A 7,451-nucleotide genomic window follows, 5' to 3' on the forward strand; every position below is an offset into this window, starting at 1 on the left:
TAATAATAAATTAAATTTTATAACATAGATATGATATATATGAACATGTACATGTACATACTCAAATGATGTGATATCACTTTATAATAGAACTGTAGAACTCTCTATACCCCCATGTTCACTGAAGCATTATTTACAATATCCAACATATGAAATAATTGTTTTTCCACACGTAAATATATACACAAGGGATATATCACGTTGATGTAGAATGGATATTTATCACACTTATGTACTATATACTATTTTCTTTATAATATGTATATATAAAAGAAGTCTTATGTGGTCCTGATGAAACTAAGTACAAAAATCCAGGCACAGGATAACTAGTGAAAGATTTTATGCACAGGTGGAAGGTAAAAAGTCATGAATACAAAAAGTAAATACGCATTTAGCAGAGCCTGGGAGAGTGGAGTGCTGGGATGACCCTATGCAACCTGGTTCTAACATTATTAACTAAAATACTTCAGAAGAATTAATTAAGAGTTTTTAGCATTAATTTCCTCACTTGTAAACTGCATTTAGTAAAATATAACCTGAAGTGTTAACTGCAAGGAGAACTGAATATGTTCACAGTGGTTGGTCTGAGTAATCAGCTATCAGAGGAATGCTGATACCACCACTACTAATGTTTATTCAGTCCTAGAGATTTGATCAGACTCCCTCTTTTCACACCATTCTTTCGAAATAGGTGATTTATATGTGTGCTCTCTCATCTCTTCACCACTTCACTTCCTTCCCCTCCACAGCTTAACTCTTTGCTCTCAACCTCTATGAAAACCACTTTCTCAAAGTACACCACATATAAGGGCTCCAGGCTCTGGTGCGGAAATTGAAGAATGGACGAAAGAGTAGTTTTTCAGAATCTCAAGTCATATACAAAGAGGAAGGAGCTGGATGGGTTCTCAGTGTCAGGGAGAGGTGCCATGAGGGAAGATGAACAGATTCACCAATTGTACAATGTACCTAATTAATCTGAGGACAGAAAAGTCCCTTAGTCACTTGTGATAATAGTCTAAAAGATCAGTGCAAAAACCTCAAGGTCCAAAACTTGAGACCAAGTGATAATATGGAAAAAACAAAGATTGAGCATGTTATGGTGGGTTAAAACTGATGACAAACTCTGACCTGAGCATTATATTCAACACAAAAATTTCTTCACATACATGGCTTGGCATATGCTAATAAGCTGGGAGCATTTCCTTAAGTGTGACTAGAGATGGGCACAACCTTTGGTTTAACTTTTCCACCAGACAGGGCAAGACGATTCTGTCAGTGGAAGGGTCTTTGTTTGGGATGTGTCTAAAAGGGTCTTTGACTATTTGGAACCTGCTTTAGATCCAGAATCTACTAATCTCAAAATGGCATGAGATGAAAGCAACCTTATTTTCCTCAACTGATTATTGGGCAAGAAAGCACTACAAGAAGGTTGATGCTATCACAAGTCATTTGTTCTAAGTATGAGTGAAATATTTTGCACAAGTATGCTGAGTGTATGTGAAAATGTATGTGTTATGCATGCATATGTATGTGAGATCATTCATGATTTACAATTTTTAATCTCAGCTTTCAGGTAAACCAAGTGTATATACTTCAGAATGTGCATGGAAAGTGGCCTGACCTTCCCATATTTCCAGAATTATTCCCCACATTGCATGCCACTTCTTTCTGTAAAATTGAGCTGAGATAATATTATTAATATTAACTTGTCCAGGCAAATAGAGTAGCATTTAAACAGTTTTTGAAAAGCTGGAAAGATGAAAGCATAATAGCAAAATAATATCATTTCCTCATCTAAGGAATATTAGCAATATAAGTGTGCAAAGGTTCTACTAATTTTACTATCTTGAGTGGCCTATGGAGGCTGCAGAGAAAGGCTAAATACTGAGGTAAGATAAATAAATTATTCCAGAACTAGACCAGAGATACTGAGATGATGTGGTATCGAGAGAAGGTTCTGTAAATGAAGATCTACTTTGCAGATCATACTAGTTTCTGAGAAAAAATTATGGGGGTAAAGGGAAAATCAGAGAGAGCTGGAACATGATGCTGATATAGAAGAAACAGCATTGAAAATGTGCTAAGGTATGGGTGGATGCACATTATAAACTACCCAGGTTCTTAGATTTAATATTAACAATCTATTCTGTTTGGAATAGCAGAAGGAAGAACTGGTATGTTCCTCTAGCCTGAGGATGTATCTCTTGGTCAAATTGTTTTAATAACATTAACTCAAAGACTTTACAGAAGGATATGAAATTTAATATAAACGAGACCCTGACCAAGCTGACAATGTAAAGGACAAATACCTTTATTTCATTGGCAGTGTAGTTTGTTAAGTAAACAGAGGTTCATGCTGATGATATTAAGCTTCTCAAGTGACTACCCACTGGCAGAACACCCTTGAAAAGCTATATGTATAGAACACTGAAAAGAATCCTTTATTTACGTGTTTCCAGAATGGGGTGATACACAGTCACTCCTCCCTTCCTCTCTTTCCCACTGTTAAAAGTGCTATGTTTATGCTGATGGCTTAAAAATGAGCATCTCCATTGTGTTCAAGAACAACATTAAACACTTTGGGGTTGAAAAACGGCTTGTTTAGCAATTCTTGCTATAACATCTTCCAATTTATTTTGAAATGAATATGTATAGAATTTATATAAATACAAGTGGTCTTCAGCAAGGAGGATGTTTAAGACACAGGATGTCTTAAGTCATGCTGAGTTTCCCTGAATATTTTATTGTGGCCCAACAAAGCTAAGTTAAAGCTAAGTGAAGCTGGCTCTTCTATTCATTGTGAATTTGATTGTTATACTAAATGCTAAGCCTCTGTTACTATTCAAGATGAGAGCTGTGGATGAACTTGTGGTTAATATCTATGGAATCCATACAGTTAACACTGACCTTTTATGTAATGCCTTGTAAGTTTTAGTTTGTTTTCATCTTGATATCCCTGCAGCCCTTTGAAATTAACTGTCCTTCCTTGGATCTCTTTTCCCCTCCTATTCTGTGACATGTTCTTGATCATGTTTTATAAAGATAATAACATTTCTGTTGAGTATTTCTCCTCCCTTGGTATGAGTATTCTCTGAGCTACAATGCTCTGTGTCTCCACACCTTCTGGCTTCTTGAGCAGGTGGTACCTTATCTTCAGTTCCTAGTGCCATGTAACAGATCACCACAAACCAAACAGCTTACAGCATCTGCTTATTATTGTGCAGTTTCGTAGGTCCAGGAGTCTGGGAGTGGTATAATTGGATCCTCTCTCCGAGTTTTACAAGACTGAAACACAATTTTCAGCTAGGGCTGTGATCTCATCTGACTCTTGGTACTCTCTTGCAAGCAATCCTAGATGGTTGATTAAATTTATTTTGTTGTGGCTATAGGAATCATGGCATTTTAGAGCTAGCAAGTGAGAAGGACTCTCCTGATTACATCTTGTCATTTGTAGACCCTTTTTAAATCACTTAGTTGACGAAGTTGAGGCCACATAGAAGTAGTTTAACTTTTGGCTGGCTTAAAGCTAATTGATCAGGAATCTAAATGACATTTAAGAAATTTCTTCTTTTTCAAATCCTGATATTTACTACAAGTTGAAATCTGTAAAAAATATTGAAATATATTAAAAAAAACATTGAAATACAAACTGCAAAGGTGCAAGTTTTATGGTATTTGCAGGTTACATTAATAAAACTATCTTGAATTAAAGAACAAAGATTTTAAATTGGGAAATATATGAAACAAGTTATGAATAATGTCTATATTCAAGAGGAAGGAATACCAGAAACAGGAATCAGAGATATCTCAAATATCTGCCAAGAGTTAAAAGTGCTATTTGTGCTTATGGCTTAAAAACGGGCATCTCAACTGTGTTCAAGAACAACATGAAACACTTTTGGGTTGAAAAACTGCTTGTTTAGCAGTTCTTATTATAATATCTTTCAATTTCTTTCAAAATGAATATGCATAGAATTCATACAAATACAAAAATAACCCTACTTGGTAGCAGATCCAAAAGCTCAAAGTAATCGCCAAACAAGAATTCTGCAAGAATTTCGACAAAGTTTGAAGCAATAGAGTTGGGTTTTGGTCAATGCAAATAACAAATAATATTCACAAAAGGGAAACCAGAAAAATCCATGTTCCTGTTAATTTGAGCAAAGCAAAATACATTTTGATCATTCCCTTATTTGTATCCTGACGGGAAAAAGGTCTGTGATGGGTCATTTCCCTTAGCATAATCGTTTCCAATTGGGCCCATTTGACCACAAAAAACAGATATCATATGTTTGTCTTAATATAAGATAATATGATGTCAAATCTAAAAATTGTACCTGTAAATTATATCTTATTGCACCTCCTAGCAATCACCTAATAATAGAAACCTATTAATCAATGATTAATGAGAGACTGCTTATAATTACCTGAGACTGTTAATATCCCTCTTATCACTATTTTTACTACTGCCCATGGGTAACAATGATCTAGTCCATACTGTACTACCATTTGAACCAAATGGGTCATACACTACGTTAATTTCTACAGGAAGATATTGGACATTCTTTTGTACTACCCTAGCGTCACATTAATACCCCTGCTATGAGTTCAACAACACCATGGAGATGAAGACTCACTATTTAATTTCATTTAAAGTTTTTTTTTCCCTCTCAACCTGAGGGGGACTCTACCTAAGTGGAGGTATAATGGAAGCATAGCAGAAATAAATATGTCCATAGGCAGAAACAGAGAGAAGTATATCCCCATACTTGCAATACAAGGATGGTCTCACAGTGAAAAGACAGATAAACCTCTACATTGTTGGGAGAAACCTCAATGGCAGTATGATGGACTTCTGAGGGTACTCAAACGATACCTATTGAAAGACTGGAGAGGAGAACAATGGATGGAGTGGGGAGCAGGTGGAGAAACCCCAATGCCTATTAAACGGTGTCATAAAATAAAGAATTAAAGAAAAAATAAGAAAAAGGTATGTGATAGGGCCAGCACTATGGCATAATGGGTTAAGTTCTTACCTGCTCCACTTTCAATCCAGTGCCCGGCTATTGAGTCTGGGAAAGCAGCACAGGATGGCCCAAGCCCTTCAGACCATGTACCCACAAGATACCTGGATGAGGCTCCTAGAGATCCTGGTTCCTAGTTGGCCCAGATACAGCTACTGCAGCCATTTGGGGGATTGAACCACTAGATGGAAAACTCGCTCTCTCTCTCTCTCTCTGCCTCTGCCTTTCCCTCTCTGCAATTCTGGTTTTCAAATAAATAAATCTCTTAAAAAAAGGTTGATGACGGTCAAAAATTAGTGACTTTTCTTCATCTGTACAACTAGATGTCCTGCTTCCATACTTAGGCAAACAAGGCCAGAGTTTTGATGGCACAGTAATCCTGAATGTAATTATGTACAAAAATCCCATTATCAGAGAAAATTGAATGTGGTGGCTCCAATTTACTGTGAGCAAATCAGATATTTGATGGAAGAAAATCTAAATGTGGCTTAATATATGCAAGACATTGAAAGCTGGGCTTAAAATAAGGCCTACACCTCTGCCTCAGTGCATCAGATTTTGGATAAGTTATTTCTAGCCAAAGTCTATAACTCTATTTCTCTCCAAATGTGAGGGCCACAGGGTTGCGAATGTATGTATAAGCACCTGTGTCACATGGTAAAGGAGTCATCATCCTCGGCCCCAGATGAAGACCATGTCCCAGGGAGATTTATTCAATGGGGTTAATTAAAAATATTCTGAAGGCTGCTTTGTTTCCTAGCATTTAAGAGAGAAGACACAATTTGTTCTAAAACGTGTCTGAACACTTATTTTAACCACTTCTTTCCATATGCATTTTTTAACTTTTAAACAGATTTAGGGCCCAGTGTGGTGGCCTACTGGCTAAAGTCCTTGCCTTGCACACACTGGCATCCTATATGGGCGCCAGTTCTAATCCTGGCGGCCCTGCTTCTCATCCAGCTCTCTTATTGTGGCCTGGGAAGGCAGTCCAGAATGGTGCAAAGCCTTGGGACCCTGTACATGCGTGGGAGGCTCCAGGTTCCTGGCTTTGGATTGACACAGCTCTGGTCATTGCTGCCACTTGGGGAGTGAATCATCGGATGGAAGATTTTCCTCTGTCTCTCCTCCTCTCTATATATCTGACTTTGCAATAAAAATAAACAAATGCTTTTATTTTGTTTTGTTTTGTTTTTAAAGATCTCCATCTGCTAGTTCATTCTCCAAATGGCCACAACAGCTGGGGCTGAGCTGATCCTAAGCCAGGAGCCAGGAGATTCTTCAGAGTCTCCTATGTGGGTACAAGGGCTCAGGGGTTTGAGCTATCTTCTGCTTTCCTCTGACGTGAGCAGGGAGCTGGATTAGAAGTGGAGCACCTAGAACACAAATCAGTGCTCATATGACATACTGGTACTCTAAGCAGAGGATTAGCTTGCTATACTACCATGTCGCATTTCTGCCCACTCCATATATTTCTACATTTGCTTCTCATCCAGTAGTTACCTTACTTGAGTACATTCTTTTTCTACACAGTCATCTTTGTCAAACAAACAGTGAAGATGTAAGAATTAATGAATTTATAGAACCCATTGATATGTAGTAAAGACATAAAGTTTCTTCTTTCCAATTTCCTTCTGACTGTAGTAAAGATGATGTATGAATATTCTTTATACATCTTATTTTCCCATTCCTTCCCCTAGTGATAGGAACCAATATTGAGTCCATCATCCCGATGCATAACTTTTTACAAGTCTTCACAAAAACAGCATTGAAAGGCATCTCCTACACACACAGCATCATTCAGTGTAGATACAACCATAAAGGTCCATTTGGAAACTCTCAGTGTGGAAATACAGAACACACTTGTGTTTTTATTTACCCTCAACTTTGTAAAGCCAGAGTGTCTTGCTAGAAAGGTGGAGCCTCTAAAACCAGCCATTTCCTTACATACTTACACTGTGTCATTTGCTCTTGCTAAACAAGCTTAATGGGATATAAAGCAGTTGGGACCAACCTAGATAATTTCTCTGAGGTACAGAGGTTTTTAATTTTACTAAGTGCTGCAGGATGCTTTTCACAAAGGACGTAGTAATTAATTGTACCTTTACTAAGTGTATGAAATTTCTCATTTTCCTAAATTTCACGAAATTGTTCTACTATCCTACTTTCAGATTTTCATCAATCTACTGAATATCTTAATAATTTAGTTTTATTCTCTGTAATTCTTAGTAAGGTGAACATATTTTCAAATCCAAGTAAATATTTAGAATTATCTTTGATCTGGTTAGTATGTTCAACTTGAATTTTCAAACTTTTGTTACTTTGCTTATATTTTTACTATATGCTCCAACAGGTTTCCTAAACAGAACTTTTGGTAGAAATGGTTAAATGTTTTCTATCTGTTTTATTGAATATAGTAGCCAGTAGCCT

The sequence above is a fragment of the Ochotona princeps genome, chromosome 8 (assembly GCF_030435755.1).
Source record: "Ochotona princeps isolate mOchPri1 chromosome 8, mOchPri1.hap1, whole genome shotgun sequence".
Lineage (NCBI taxonomy): Eukaryota > Metazoa > Chordata > Mammalia > Lagomorpha > Ochotonidae > Ochotona > Ochotona princeps.